The sequence below is a fragment of the Stegodyphus dumicola genome, chromosome 8 (genome assembly GCF_044657685.1).
Source record: "Stegodyphus dumicola isolate Sdum_Otavi_A_Nest chromosome 8, ASM4465768v1".
NCBI lineage: Eukaryota > Metazoa > Arthropoda > Arachnida > Araneae > Eresidae > Stegodyphus > Stegodyphus dumicola.
In genome coordinates this window covers 112,454,450-112,471,480 of record NC_140775.1, presented here as the reverse complement: position 1 = coordinate 112,471,480, position 17,031 = coordinate 112,454,450, and the positions used below count along the sequence as shown (strand labels likewise).

General features: G+C 33.5%; 1 protein-coding gene and 1 long non-coding RNA gene across 2 annotated transcripts in view; one reads left to right on the top strand and one right to left on the bottom strand.

The window, feature by feature from the left end:
• Positions 1-17,031, bottom strand: part of LOC118198890 (uncharacterized) — a 144,019-nt gene that overhangs the window by 96,370 nt on the left and 30,618 nt on the right. The window lies entirely within an intron of this gene.
• Positions 1-17,031, top strand: part of LOC118198891 (uncharacterized) — a 67,417-nt gene that overhangs the window by 37,717 nt on the left and 12,669 nt on the right. The window lies entirely within an intron of this gene.

The window sequence follows — 17,031 nt, the reverse complement described above, 5'->3', positions numbered from 1 at the left end:
GAGTTCACGTTTGTAGAAGGTCTGTTAACTACAACTAAGAATGAATGGCGGCACAACGGTCGACTGGAATAATTACACGCATTTTTATTTTTTACTTTTTTTATTTAATAAAATGAACCTGAATATATTGTTAAGGTTGCCATGCCTGTCTCTAGTTAGATTTTGCACCAAAATTTACGTTTGGATTAAAGTGCCGTTCAGCTTACCGTAAAGTACTGATATTTCTAATGTCATATATTACATACCTAAATATAGAATTGTTTCTTTCTTTTAATAACATATCTAACTTATGTCATTTGAAACATATTTAGCTTGTAATACATTTAACTTATAATTTAATGAACATTTGAAGCATGACTGAAATTCATAAAAAATACCTGTCGTTCCATTCGAGTAAAACAAAAAAATATACTTAATAAGTAAATTCTTAATAAGTAAGTAAAGAATTAAAATAAATAAAAAAATAATAAAAATATCTGTTATCCCATTAAAGTAAAATAAAAAGATAAAATTTCCACAGAGGTACTGAATTTATTTTGAAAATAATATACATACATATATATATATAAAGTCATTCGGAATGCTGAGGCAGCATAAATGTAAACAATTCTGCTTCTATGTATGTATAATGACTTCTAATTCCCTATCATACAGCTCGACAGAGAACTATTCGTAAATAATGTCTCAATAACACGTGTATTGAAAAAAAAAAAAAAAAAAAAAAAAAAAAAAAAATTCATGGGATTTCTAATATGCATCTAATTTATAGGATTTACAACTGATATTTTTTTCTCATTTTATGGAAAAATGATTCTCTACCAAATACATAGATTACCGCATTAGACACATTTCTATCAATTCCTTAGAGTGGGAACAGGAGCATCCATGGCAATCGAACGCCTTCAAGCAAGACTCTGAGAGAACGGCGGGAGTTCGAAAACTGCGTTCCACACCAACGAAGACATCACTACCAATAGAGAAAACCGAGGAGGAAAAGTTGGGAAAACGTAGGAAGATACCCGACCGAGGATCATCCTCGTTTCTTTTCGCATGAGATTCGAAGCAATGTCACTTCCTCGACGTCTTCAGTGAAAGGGGACCCCGTCAGCTGCTTCTTTCCCCCCTTCAACCGTCGCTATCCTCCCTCGTGCAGCAATTGCCACAGCAGCAACAAACAGCGGCAGCAGATGTGTTTACATCATGTACTGCTGATAACCATCAGTGATTTTTTTCAGCCAACTATCTGTCTATCTATATTGCTCTTGCTATCTTTTTTGAATGCCAACTCCCCCCCCGCATCATTCCTCTACTGTTGCAGTTGCGCACAGGCACATGGCGGAACTTTGCGCTGGAGAGTTCGGTTGTAGGAAAAGGAGATACGAAAATGAATGATTCATACGCTCAAGAATTCTGATATGCAGGTGCAGGCATCTACTTCATAATTTTCTAATAGGAAACGTTCACAGATATGAGCTGTTTAGAAAAAGACCTAATTGTATAATTAATTAGCAGTTAACTGATAGCAATGTTATAGTTAACTTGCTTAATAGCTGAAATTTTATCTTTGGGGAAGAAAGCCAGATAAAAATTATCCTTTGGACTTATCAAAATTAATTTTATTTTAATTTATAACAATTAAGTATATTATTCAAAAGAGCGAAGTTAAACTTTAAGTTATTAAAAAGGACGTTCATTGTTTTTCAAATACTCAGTTCTCTGATCAATAATAGATCAATTAAAACCGAAGGTTGGTTTGGTTTATTTAATTATGGCAAAGCACACGAGGGCTATCTGCCTAAGAGGAGGGATGCCTTCGTGGAGGACTTTCTAAGGGAAACTGGCTCGTATACACGTTACACATGGGGAAAACCACGAAAACGCCCATGCAGCCAGCCCGTTTGCGGGATTCGAACCTCGGACCGAACTACCAGTGTTCAGCGACTTTACCGCTCGGCCGCTGGTGGGCCTAAAACCGAAGGATAAATCTATATATATAAAGAAGAAAGTATGTTTGTTTGTCTTCTTATAACTCAGTCACTACTATAGCTATCGTCACCATACTTTTCTCAGTTCTTTTATGGTCCTGAAAAAGGTCGATGTCGAATTTTTTCAAAAAAAAAAAAAAAGAGGGTAGCTAAAATCAGAGATATTAATTTAAAACACGAAAAACGATAATTTTCGCCCTCATTTTTCCGAGTGGCAACAATCTCACAAGTCGGAGAGGAAAATCTACTTTCGGCTTTCTTAATCAGCTTTCGAAATAAAGTTGTTGCCGTTGTTTGCTTTCAAATCCTAGAGTTTGTTAGTAAAAAATTTCTAAAAATTTTACGATGAAATAAAAATAACATTGCCAAACATTAAATACATTATTCCCGATTCCAAGAGTTTGTAGGAAGCCATTTCAACTATTCCTATCTTCGTACGACTTTAATCAGCCGAAATATTAATTGAAAACTCTGAAAGCACTTATTTTGACACTCATTTATCCGAGTAGCAACAGTCTAGCGCGTTGGAGATTAAAATGCTTTATTTCGAAAAGTGTTGCTACTGCTCGCTTTCAAATCGTAGAGTTTGTTAATCAAAAATTTGTGATTTTCACAAAATCTATATATATAAAGAAGAATACCTGTGTGATTGTGCGTTCGTTTGTTTGTTCGCATTATTGATTTCTTATAAATTTTTTACCACATTTAATCGACTAAAATTGAATTTAGGCGAAATATTGGATGGAATGTGAGCTTTTACGATTATTTGATTAGAAAGACGAAAATCATTAAAAACTGCGTGTAATTGTTGCTGATATAATGAGAGAGAATTAGTTTATTTTTCTATCGAAAATTTTTATATGGGTTTCATATCGCATCAGACTGAAAAATGTATGACTACGAATCGTATTTTTTTGCACCGTTATTGGAGAAGGATTAAAGCGGTATCGTCTGTCTATTGTTAGATGCATTACTCACTAACTTAACTGACATCGGGTACTTCCGTGTTTACCTAATTTATGTGGTCAGGCTAGATTTTACGTAATAATTGGAAATAAATCAGCTCATTCGAAGTGTAATAAAAACTTTCATTACATCTCAATTGAATTTTAGTCATTCTTTGAAAACACTGGTAAATAGATTACCTTTAGAGTTTACTAATGTTCATCACAGGATTTCATAAATTATAATTATTTACGGATTATTATAATCTTAAATCCCTTTTTGTATTTTTTTTTTTTTTTTTTTTCCATAATGCACACATGCACATCAGAGCGGGCTTTAGGCATCAGAACTAGTGGAATGAGCAAACAGGGAAGCGGAACCGAAAATAGATAATTTCATAGATCGAAAAATCGTGTTATTGAAGCATAGCCATAAACTTCTTAGTTTTCGAGAATGAAATGCTCAGACTTGAAAATTTTAGAAAAAGCTACTGCAGCAAATTAAACTGTGAATTACTGCGCGCGCCGAGCGAAAGCACGTTAAGCGAATGCATTTGGTAGTAAAAACAATTATAATACGTCTGTCAGTTAATATAAATTTAGGAAAGAAAAAGTACAAAACTATGTACTTAGTCCATAGCTATTGCAAAACTGTCAGTCCATAACTATTGCTAGAAAAGCCTTCTATTACCTACAACAAGATAACAAATGTTCATAAAGATTAAACTAAACATATTTTAAGTTACGTTAGTCAGCTTAATTACTAAAAAATTAAGTTTGTAAGAAACGTGACTAGTAATTTTTAATCGATCAATTTGATTAGATTGGAAAGACAAACTCAAGACCTTAAGTTTGCTAAATCGCAGTATTCTATGCATTGATTATTTAAAAGGATATATAGAAGATGGTTTATGTAAATTAGAAAAAAAAGTGACCTTATTTTTCATGCAATGCAGACGCATCGCTTATCAAGTCGCATGGATAATAAATATGTGCTGCGCAACGTAAAGTAAGAAAAATGACAGCCGAAAATTTTTGGAAACACTTACTTAAAAGACATTTCTGACATCAAAATAAAATAATAATCAGGTGATAATAATACATTACAGATAAAATAACTGCGGTTAAAAAAATCAAATTTTTTTTTTTAATTTAAAAAACCCTTTTTTGGCGGTGCATTTTACAGAAAAAATAATAATAATAATAATAATAATAATAAAAAAAAGATTAATGTTTGAATAATGCTGGACGCTTTCATTTATCTTATTGAGAAAATAGCAGTTACTTTTTCCCCTCTGCATTACATTGTTATTCATTTAACATCTACACGATACATCAACTACGCGCAAAGCATCACGCTTTTAATTAACCTTCCATGCGACTTCAAATAATTAGTTCTTGAATCTTGTGTCCTTTCGGAAAAAAAATAATATATTTTAATTTATTTCTTAAATTTAATGTCTGTAAAATTATTAAAAGTATATCTGATCAGATACAAAATGTATCTGATCATAATACATTTAATTTATTTTATATGCAACTGATATTTTTATAAAAATTATCATCATAATTATAATTAACTGAAAAAGCTTCTAATAGTAGCATATATAAATTTGGTTTCTATATTTTTATTGAAATTATTGAGAAAAAGGGGAAATTTTAGATTATTAAAATCTGATGCAGAGTTCAACAAATCTTACTAATAAAAGTTATTATCTTTAAGCTATCTAGCAACACGATTAGTGTTTTAACGATTATGGAATAGTCCTATTTGCATGTCACGAATCTAGGTTCTTGCGCAGCATTTGTGCACCTTTTAAATGCAATGCAATACTCGTAGCTATAGTTTATAAAAGTATCTTTAGATGAATCTTTCCAAAATTTTTCTCCTATTGCGTAACGATTCAGATTCATTTTGCATTAAGACGAATAAGTCGAAGTACGAGGTGTAATATCTTTATTTTCTACATGGAGGTAAGAAGCACTTCTCCCTCCTCCCCAATGGCGGCTCATCAGGTAGCCAGTTTTCGTAGTTTTATTTGCCATTCGATAAGTTTCTTTAATTTCTCTTCTGAAATGATTAAATATGTAACTGCTGAAAGAAGATAACAGTTTGAAAATAATAAACGAAACGGAAACAGTATATAGCAAGTGAAATGTTGAAACGGATATTTATAGTGAACCTATGAAAATGCCGTTTCGAGACTAATAGCACTTCTGGTCTATCGGCCCTTTGATCCAATAATTTTTTAAAAGTTGTTTTACTTGAAAAAAAAAAAAAAAAAAAAAAAAAAACTGAGCATTGATAAGACGAACCGAAAAAATAGAAAAATGTACGCCAGCGCATAACACTAAATCAGTAATTCCAAAGATATGATGCTATGCTCTTTTTAAAATTTTTGTGATTTTGTTGTTGAATTGTATATGGCATAAGTGCAAAGAAAACGATAATGACGCTAAAAATAATAAATTTATAAAGAAAAAAGAAATTTTAAATCTAAACCAGTAATAATAAAGCTAAATAGCAATGAGTTAATAATTAAAAGTTAATAATGAAGCTTAGAACACAAAAGGAAATGGATTATCAGGAGTGCGTGAGAAGCATATTGGTACACTGCGAGCTCAGCGAGATAGTAACTTCCCAAACCCTTTTGTGGACTGTGAAAAATCTTAGACTTTTTTCTTTTATTTTCCTTTTCTTCTTCTTTTTAATATAATATAAATTTCATTAAATAAAGATTGAAAGATTATTACCAATTTTTTCTATAATTTTGTAACAATATTCTCTTTTTTTAATTATTACTTTTTATTTTTGATTACTTTTATTTATTTATTTTTTTTATATTCCTATCAGTGATAATAATGTTTTTTTTTCCTCCGGTTTTTCCTCCATATGTGTGACCTACGGTCGAGTACTATCGTCGAGGATGATTCATTCTTTAGTGAGAATTGTTTATTGCCACCCGAAGGATATTATTTTTAGACGAAAGGATATTATTTTTAATAATGTGTCTCAGACTACAGAAATATTAAATAATAGTTATTTGGACGCAATCCATCTTAGTCTTTAAGAGACTTTCGAGTAAATTTTAATAAAATGAAACTAATCAGTAAGTGCCGTTAGGAAACACTGAGACTTCATTCCCCCCCTCCCCCACTATTTCTTAGTAGAAGCACGCGCGTTCACTGAAGTATTATAGATAGTAATGATTTAGGATTTACAAGAAAGGAACCATTTCAAAAAACCCCGGATGCCGGTCTTTTCCGCCGAAACGCTCGGGTCAGAAGATAGAAACGTTACTGGTTAACCACCACATGCTAATGAACGGTTTCTTTTCATCTCATTAAATTCAGTTCGGTTTCGGTTTACCCGGATGTGATGATCCCCGCTTTTCTGAGTAAAATTAACGGCTGTACAGAGTTTTTCCGACGAAAACGAGAGCAAGGCGCTTCCAGAACTCTACGCCATTAATTTCTTCGAGGGGGAGAGTTTAAATTTAATATTCATAATTCCGGTCTTCGTTCCGACAAAGTTTAAAAAGTAGCAACGTTCTGTAACGAGATGTGTACTACGTGACATTAGTAACATTTTTATTAATTGCAATAACGTTGGGAATGTTAGGAAAAAAATATGAGTTAAATATATTATAAACTAATGTACTTTAAGCTATATCAGTTACGTAGATCATTAAAAAGTAAATGAAGATTTATATAATTAAATCGCAATTTAAAGCTGCTAAATTTCTGATTGATTATGTTTGGGAGGTTAATTAAAAGTCATATGCTCTGCCGTACAGTAACACTCTCAAAACTATCTACTTACTGGTTCCTTACTTGTTTATTAAGACTGGTAGGATTGGGACCTGATTATCAGTAACAACATTGTAATTTAGGGCTTTGGGTTTTGGCTGTTTAATATAAACATATAATTTATTATAATCTTAATTCTCCTTAGTTTAAATAAAAAAGGGCGAACTAAAGCCTTTGAAAGGATTTTATGCATACGACCCCCAGATTATCTTAATTGGGCCCTGCACAGTATGTAGAAAATCTTATGTTTATCCGAAAATAACACTTACTAAGTGGTCTGAATGCTAAATGTAGAATAGCACAGCATAAAGTGTAAAAATTGAAACTCCGCTAAAGATCTTCCTAGCATCAAAACTTAAGAGTAACAGAGCATTCTGTTCTGTCCCGTCCTTACATTCAAAATTTTTATGTCACATTACGTTTTTCTACCATGCATTTATTAATGCATGTGCCTAGAGTAATGTTGAAACTGCTTGAGGTGTAAGATGTTTATCTTCTGTGAGATCTCTCTTATAGTCAACTCTCAGAGTGGTTTTCTGTCTGAAGTTTAAAGTTGGTATCTGCAAGAAATTCCTGTTAGTTACGCTTTGCCAAGTCACGCCTATTGAAAGTTAAATATTAATTTTTCAGATTAACATTTATTTCAAATAATTCTAATATGTTCAACTAACCCCAAAATAACTTGCTTTTAACTTAAAATAAACAATTTAGAAAAGTTTTCAAGCGGGGTAAACATGAGAATAACTACTAACAATCTGTTATCTTTCTTTCATTCATCAAATTTTCTTTGACGCATACCGAAAAATATATATATTTGTATGTAAATAATTATAATTTTTTCTTTTGTTTCTTTCTACAACGTCTCATAATGTTTCGTTTTTGAAAATTTTTGTACCTTACTAAAGAATTACTAGAAATTATTCTCATACAAATGATACATGCTCAGCGGTAAGTTTGGTTCTTTGTTAGGACATACAAGAAGGAAACAAATCTTTGCTTACATATACATGTTTTCCCAAGCAAAAAAATTGTTCTTATTCCAAAAATTCTTAGCTCTGTACGTTTGTCTTTTGAAAAGTATTAAAAAGAATTAATCAAATCAATGTTTTCAAATCTTTGAATAAGATTTATATCATAGTGTAAATTAATTTGTGACAAGCTGGCCACTTATCCAAGATGCACAAGCATCCCAGAGCCCACAGTCTAGAAAGCAGATATCAGGGTCTGCCGGCCTTGGCTCTCTAATGGCTGTTTATACCGTCCAGTTTAGTTTAGTTAGTAAATTAATTAGTTCCATTTGTAGATTTTCGGATGCGTTTTTAATGGTAACGATAATAATCTGCCCGCGGGTCAGCAGTTTAAAACCATTGATATATTCCATTCTTTCACTTTTTAGGTATATTTTTCCCTTCTAAATTTAAATAAAAAAGATTAAAAATAAAACATGGCTTTATATAGCTTCATTTTTCAAAAATTGTGTTAGCTATACATTTTAGGATTCATTTTTCTGTTAAGGAAATTTAATTTATAGTGAAATTTTTCTACAGTATATTTGTCCCGTATGTTTTTCCATTGTAAAGTTTGTCGGTATCCTTTTGACATAATTTTCAAACCAATGATCAACAGAGTAATCATAATATTCTTTTAATTTCCCTTCGGATGCGGAAATGTTTTGAATGAAAAGGCAACCACCGTGCATAGACATATAAGCATGCAAGATATTTTGAAATGAGTTATAATTAGTTCATTTTGTGTCTACACTCGTTAAGAAGTCTCCGATTCCAATGTAGTACATTGACTAAGTGCTTTGTACGAGAATTCCTTATCCTGCTAGAGCAGTAGTTCTCACCCTTTCTTGCCCCCTGCACCTGTTTCACCATTGCTGGACGACCATTCCCTCCCTTTCCAAAACTAAAAAATACACGTTTATTTAAATTTAGAATGTTTTTAATATGGTTCGTCGGAAAGTTAAGCAGAGAAAGCATAGGAAATGCTGGGGAAAAAAACCTGAATAAAGGGTTATATATATATATATATATAAATTAATTACTAAATAATATTGATTATATTATCTCCTAAGATTAATTATAGTAATGAATTTAAGATCATACAACATATATATATATATATATAATTATAAACTAAATAGGTTAATCAAAGGCTGACCGCATTCTCTTCTGATAGTACGTAATTCCCCTTGTGCCAGCGAAATAAAAATCTTCAGTACATCAGACCACCTATCGCTACATTCATGTTTTTTAATCACTGAGAATCTTCAGTAGACGTCCGAAAATGCAAGATAACAGCGAACCAAGTACGACAAATTATGACGACGGATCTTAAGACAGATGATACAATGGAACAGAAGTGGCCCGAATTGTGTACGTTCAAATTTTCCTTTCTCGTTGAAGACAAATGCCGAAACTTCCCAAATGCATAATGTTTGTCAATCTATGGCTGCAAGTATTGCATGTGTGCGAACTACTTCATATGCTGTGTTCTTGGGTAGCGAGCCATTACGAAATTTCACAGTTTGAACTTGTTGGTTTATTCATACGATTGAATACGTCTGATACATTCGTGGCGAAAGTCGTCGGAAAGTTCGATAGCTTTCCTTGCAAGATGAACTGTAAAAAGTTTAAGAGGATTTTGCTTTTCTGCAGAGGGTGGTGGCCTTATGAGGTATGTTTCTTCCTCTTTTGAGCATGCCTTCATGGTGTAATGGAAGCATACTCGACGAGTATTCGAGAGCTCCGGGGTTCGAATCCCGGTGAGGGCACTGCACATTTTTCACTTCTTCTGCTTCAAAAGAAGACCCTACAGAGGCATCCGAACTAAAATATGGTGGACTATAATTCGTCATCACTAGTATTTAACAACTGGATCCCCTAATCTCCAGTTGCCCTTTAAAAGGGGGAGTATATAAGGTATTTTTTTTTCTTCCTTTTCGCATGCCTTCATGGTGTAATTGAAAGCATACTCAACGAGTATTCGAAAGGTTCAAGATTCGAGGCACGACGAGGACACTGCACATTTTTCATGTTTCCTGCTCCAAAAACACCTAACGCCTCTACAGCCTTACACGAGTGATGTTTAGTAACTATATTTCTTTGTTTCTCAGAAATACTCCTTACTTTCAGAGGACTTTCAGAGGTAGAAGCCAGAGAATGTTCAATGTAAATTCAAAGTATTAGCAACGGATAATTTTTATGAATATTTGGGATTTCATTTTAACTTATAAAAGATGTTTCTAATACCACACTTCAATTTTAATGATAGAATTATTTTATTCTTCAACAACTCAGTATTGAAAACGGGTTGTCTTCAACCCACAGAAATTTGGTTTCATGAAAATCCCTATACTTGAAAAACATTATTCAAAAATATTCTTATTGTAGAAGAATATGCAAGGCTGGTTTGTTTGAGTAGACAAAGAATGACTATACGAAAGAACTATATGGCTAAAGGAAAGGATGCTTTCGTGGAGTACTTTATTATGGAAACTTAACATTACGTAAGGTCTAATCCCGAAAAACGTCTATTACAATCAGCTCTTTCGCCAGCATTCGAACTTATGTCGAACTATCAGTACTTAGCAATCCTATTCATTTGGCTACCTGGTTGGCCAAAAATGATACAATATGAAGGTACAAACTCTGAGCGCAGTCGAGTAATTAATGAATTGAAACCCATTAAAGTAGTCGCAACTTACGTAATCTTTCCGCTGAAAAATTTTATTTTGCAAAGTGCCAAATATTATCTGATAAAATCTGAAAGTGAAACTTTGAAAGAGAAAACGGAGAACTAAGAACTATTTCCATTTACAAAGAGACGGTAATTTTCTACCATTATGTATAAAGTCATGAAGATGGTTTCGAAATAAATATTTATGAATTTAAAACAACTTCGAATATTATCATTTGCAGTTTCGTTTTTTAAAACGGACGGAAAAAGTCAACGTTAGCAATTTTCTAAATATTTAATTAATTAACAACCAAAAACTAATTACTGTTTTTTATTTAATTAATAACAGTTGTCGCTAATGACAGATTAGCTATAGATGTCGATTAATTAAAGTTGCTAAAGATTAGCTTTATTAATTTCAAAACAATTAATAAAGTTATAAGATTAATAGCATGTTGTTAATAAGCTGTTTAAAGAATAACTACTTTTGAGGACAAAAATAATCGAGTTTGAGATGTTTTTTATGTGGGTCTATTGGAAAACGTCTTAAACGGATTCCTTTGTATTTACATGTATTACTTGACATATTAAAATAAATCGAAATATAGAAATATGAGTCATTTATTTTGTTTTGTTAGCCCCAAAAGGGTTACTTGTCTCGAAACGCGATTTTGCATTGAATCATTCTAAATGCGTCGTTTCACTTTTCATTCGAGTCTGTTGCCATTTGGCAAAATGTAAGATATACTTTTCAAACTGAATCTGTCCGTTGTGGATCAACAAACTAAGTTACTTGAAAGCAATAGATGGAGTTCTTAAAAATATTCGTTTATTACTTTTGAATAGGATTAATTTAAATAATAAAAAGGCATTTAATTCATGATCTATCTGATTAAAATCTTTAATGCCTTCGTATAATAACGTTATATATGTTTTAGTACTTATTTCATATTTCGAAAAAACTTTAGAGAATTTTTTGTTAACAAATTCAAGGATCTGAAAGCGAACACTGGTAACACTGTACATTTTTATGTCCGGGGCGCGAAACTGTCTATCGGAAATTCTTGAGATATGCTGTATACGCAAAATGGTGTTAGCCCGAATGGGCTGTTAGTCTCGAAACGGAATTTTGCGGTTGAATTGTGTATAGCGTAAGTGCTGAGAAAATGATGCTTAATAATAAAGCTAAAACGGGGGAGGTTAGCAAAAGTGAGCGCAACAGCTGATTGCGAGATTAGCGAAGGAGTAAAATACCTTAACAATTTTTTTGGGGCGACTGTTAAAATCTGAAATCGTTCAGACTTTTTTTTTTTTTTTCTTCTTTACAATGTTACGATCCATCGATATGTTACAATGTTACGATCCATGGATATGTTACAATGTTACAATCCACTACCTTTTCCAATTTAATCGGGCCGCTTTATTCTTCATTTTCAATTTAAACATGATAGTGACGTATAGAAGATTTGAAGACGAAAGTAAAATATGTCTCGGATAAGTTAGCAAACTCAAAGAATTGTCTTCAAGAGATTTGATTTATTGCTTCAAGAAGCATAGAAGATAATAACATATTTTTCGAATACTAACTACAAATTTCGCGACACACGTCACTGAACAAGAATGAAGACGGAAAAGCATATAATCTGAACTCTGAAAGAGAAAGAGATTTCTTATATCAATAACATAAACCTCGCTTAATACGAGTGTTCAATGCAACCACTATAAAACGCGAAAAGCGAAAACATTAACTGCGAATACATCCATTAATTAACCTAAATTTGAGGGGTAGGAAATAATTTAAAATTAAATGAAAGTACAAAATATGCTGTTTAAATTTTTTATTGAATAAGTAAACATTTGATTGAGCTATATTTTTACAAAATTTGTGTAAAGATATCCGAATATTAGTCGATGTTTTCATCTTATCGCTCAATTGGCTTCAGCTGGAAATTACATTATCAAGATTTCGGAGATTTTTCGCGCAATTGTGATTCTTTTCTTGTCACGTGGATGATAAACAATGTAATTTACATTATAATAAGCGTAACGTAACGTAATGGTCCAAACGTTTTGTCAAGACTTTGTTAATATCAAAACATCGATTTGCATTATTAAGAAATGTATTCGTTGCTATTAAATCTCCCAATGTGTACTGAGCAGTTAGTTTGCTGTTTATTTTACTGGAATAAAATTCACAAAAGTTACCTTCATAAAGTGACCTTCTGAAAGTTTCGCACTCACTTTACAAATGGTGAAAACCTAGAAAACTTACATGTACCCGGTACATTCACTAGGATCGGAACGCAGGTCGAACTGTCGGTACTTACCGACTCGGCTACTTTTAGGCGATTGTTTCATAAACTTGACTGTAACATATTTAAGCTTAATGACAAAGCTTAAAAATTTAAATTATTAATAAAAAGCCTTCTTAATTTCAAACCACTGCTCGATGTACACGAGGTTTTCCTTGCACATTTAAAGCAAATCATAAAATAAATTCATTCAAGAAAACTTTCAATACTACACTAAAATGAAAGCCATATAAAAGGCTGTTTTTTACTGATTTTGTTTACTGAAGAGTAGATGTTTATAAGATAATAATCAATAAAAAAGATCTCTCAGTAAATAAACTGGCTTCGTAAAAATCTTTTTTTTTTTTTTTTTTTTAAATCATTTGTAAATCTTTTTTTATTTTTTTATTTCCATCCCTCTTCAAATTAAGAAGAAGCAGAAGTTTCTCAGTAACATTTTAAATCTCTTTTTACGTTTTATCACGGCTTATCTGCTTTACAGGCAGCACTATTAGTTTTTATTTTCATGAAGCGGAATTTTTATAATCTTAAAAGTTTTCTTAAGCATGGAAAAGGAATTTTATTGCTTAAAAGGTAATATCCCCCTTCTGCTAGATGTATCGCTAGCGGAGTCTTTCCGATTTTTTTTAGCCGTTAAGTTATTACGTTATTTATCATCTGCATGAGACCGGCAAACATAACCATTGCACAAGACGTAAGATTTTCTTCCAATGCGGCTTAGATATAATATACTTCCACATAGTTTCCGGGTGATAAAAAATCTGTACTTTATTTTTCAAATTCAACTGCTTAACATATTAACCTATTTAAAAGCAGTAAACACACCTGTTAATAATGAATTTTTTTAAAAAAATTCTAATGCACTCTTTTGCAAAAATAAATAAATAAATAAATAAAAATAAAAAATAAAAAATAAAGCACCAAAAAAGGACTTTTGCGATCGTGGCGAAATTTGGTACGCAAAACATCTTGATCGAACATGCAAATGATCAAAGTTTAAAGGCAAATGAACAGGAATTGCGATCATAACCCCATTTCTAGTGCGCAATTCACAAAGTATAAAACCAGTAACAGAGTCGAAAAATTTATCTTTTTTTTTTGGGGGGGGGGTTGCTGCCATTGTTATTCCGTAAAGAAGCAACTAAAGATGCCATTACGACGATATTGAAGACCTTACAGGTGATAGGTGAGAGCGAATCCAGACAACCAAGGCGGCTTACTAGGATTCTTCGGGTATCGCCCGGAATCCGCAACGGTACTACGCGATAATTCTTTGGCGCCCCAGAAGCCCGGCGTCAGGAGCTTAATAGAAACTTTTGTTGGTGCTATATATTGAAATTTGCGCATTTTAAACTGATAGTTAAACATTTTACAATAATTTTAATTTACAATACAATAATTGTATACTGATGCACACACTGCAGCTGTTGCATAAATATTATACATTAATAATTAAAGATTAACGTGGTGCATTTTATGTGCACCTAGGTTTAAACACTGGGAATAAATTGCTACAATAATATTTGTTTTGCGCATGCGTACGTTATTACACGTACATAAACATTCCACTCTAATAATTAAATATTTTACTCTTGGTTACAGGCTAGTTCTACAATAATACATACATATATACATAAATAAATAAATACACATAAGTTACCCTGGTGCATTTTACATATATAGTAGCTTTGGATAGGTTAGTTACTTTAGAGTGTTCATGTACTGGGCTCCCTCATATATACACTAAATAGCACACTAACATGCCGTGCAAGAGCAATAGTACCATACAACGAGACACTCAGGAATGAGGCAGTTAGTACTGAAGACTGGGTAGGAACTGTAGTGCACTAGGTGACATAACAAAGGTTCTGTCCCAAACCTTGCAGTCTTTCATTATGAGTTTAAGTTTTCTGAGCAGAGCAGGCTGCTTAATGAAGAAGAGCATGAATGGTGAATTATCAATCGAAGACCTTACAAACAACTAACATGGTCGCATTGTAGGGTTGCGTGAAGCTGGATGGTAATACAGAGCAATACGCCGCCACCTGCAGCCTACAGACACTATTGTGCAAAGATGTTGCAGCAATGGTTGCTACAAGGAAATTGCCGACGAAATGAAATGAAGGCTCTGGAAGGCCAAGGAGCACAAATGCCAGACAAGATAGGTTGATTGTACGCCAGGCCCGAACCGCCCCAACGGTATCATTGTCGACTATTCCACGCACTACAGCCACATATATACCTCCCGTAGTACCGTCCACCATCTCACGGCGCTTGTCTGAGGTGGGGTTACGCTCACAGAGGCCTTTAAGACGTTTGCCTTTGACCCCACAACATCGGCGGAGTCGTCTGGAGTGATGTCGCAGCCGATCATCATGGCTGCCATCAGACTGGCATCGTATAGTGTTTAGTGATGAATCCCGCTTTATTCTTGAAGCAGATGACCACCATGTTCGTGTCTGGAGAGCGGTCCCAATCAGCCTTTGTCTTACAAAGGCGTAAAGCCATAACCCCTGGTGTGATGGTGTGGGGCGCTATTTCTTATGACAGCAGGTCATCTTTAGTCATCCTCCGTACATCTTTAACAGCTCAACGATATGTTGATACCATCCTGCGGCCGGTTGCACTACCTTTCATGGCACGTCATCCTGAGGCCATTTTCCTACAAGATAATGCTAGGCCACATACCGATCGCATACTCTTCCTTGGGCAGCAAGGTCACCAGACCTATCACTAATCGAGCATGTCTGGGGCATGGTAGGGCGCCAGATTCGGGAACCACAAAATTTCGCATATCTGGAGTGACAACTGATGAATGCCTGGCAGAATGTGTTGCAGGACCACTCCTTGCCTCGACGAGTTCAAGCATGCATTGCCGCCAGGGGTGGTTCGACCAACTACTAATTTAAACACTCAGTAGGTGATTGTGACCCTTAAACAGGTACTATGACCTTGATTTTTTAATCATTTTATTATCTGTGTATGAGCTATACACATATTCAGTTTCATCAAAAACAACCACTTCCTTCATGGTGCTTCGATTTTTTTGCAAAAGAGTGTAATTTATCGGATATAACTTAAAAGGTTTAAAACCTTTTATGTGTATTAAATGTATATAACTTATAAAATATATATAACTTATAAATAATAATAAATTTATATCCTTTTTACGAAAATTTGCTTCATTATTATAATCAATATAACATATGTATGATATACCACCGTAAACTCTATTTTTTTAACATCAATAATCATTTTCACTATCCCAATTCAGCATGCGAAAGATTCAATAGAAGAAAATTTTACAGAATTTTAGCTTTTGGGATAACTGATTGGTTGACTGACGTGAAAACCAGCTCTTTGGGGAAAATCTACGAGCTTCAAATGACACATTTTCTTCTGTGATGCAAAATATCCCGCGTAGTTAGCCGGGACATCGGTTCCAGCGAAACTGTTTCGGTTAGGAACCCTCCAGTTGTTGGAGAAGAAGCTCCTTTCTCATTACAGTTTCTTCTAGCCTCACGCACTGATGGGTGTAATAACCCCGTAGGACAGCGATACCTCTTAATTTATTGTAGTTTAAAAGTCTGTCTAAATTTAGTGCTACCTATTGCACTTGTGGCTTTTGTTTCAGTCACAGTCATCTTCAAGTTACGGCTAACAACAGCCTTTATTTGGCAAACAGCTTAATTTAATACCATGAATGTCAAGGCTGTTCAGTAGTAATGCCCAGGTGAATGCCTTCATGCGGCCACTACAGAGACTTTGAAACTATGAATATCATAAATGAAAGCATTTTCTAACACTCCATTATTGGTCAGGGCTCACCAGCGGCCGAGCGGTAAAGACGCTGAACACTGGTAGTTTGGTTCGAGGTTTCGAATCCCGCGAACGGACTGACTGCATGGAAGTTTTCGTGGTTTTCCCCATGTGTAACGTGTATAAGAGCCAGTTTCCCTTAGAAAGTCCTCTACGAAGGCATCCCTCCCTTATGGCAAATAGCCCTCGTGTTCTTTGACATAAATGAATAATCCAATCCAATCCAATCCATTATTGGTCAATTGCAAAATTTCTAACTTTATTTCAAGCACGTGTAATTGTTCTACGTTCAGAATAAAATGAAAGAATTCTAACAGTGATGATGAAATTTGTTTAATAACATACATTGCAAAACTGTGTACATTTATTCCTTATTTTGATCAAACAGGAATATATTTTTTCAATATTTTGATGATTTTAATGTTTACGGTATTTTTATTTATCGATATTTGATCTATTTTATCACTATATTCAAGG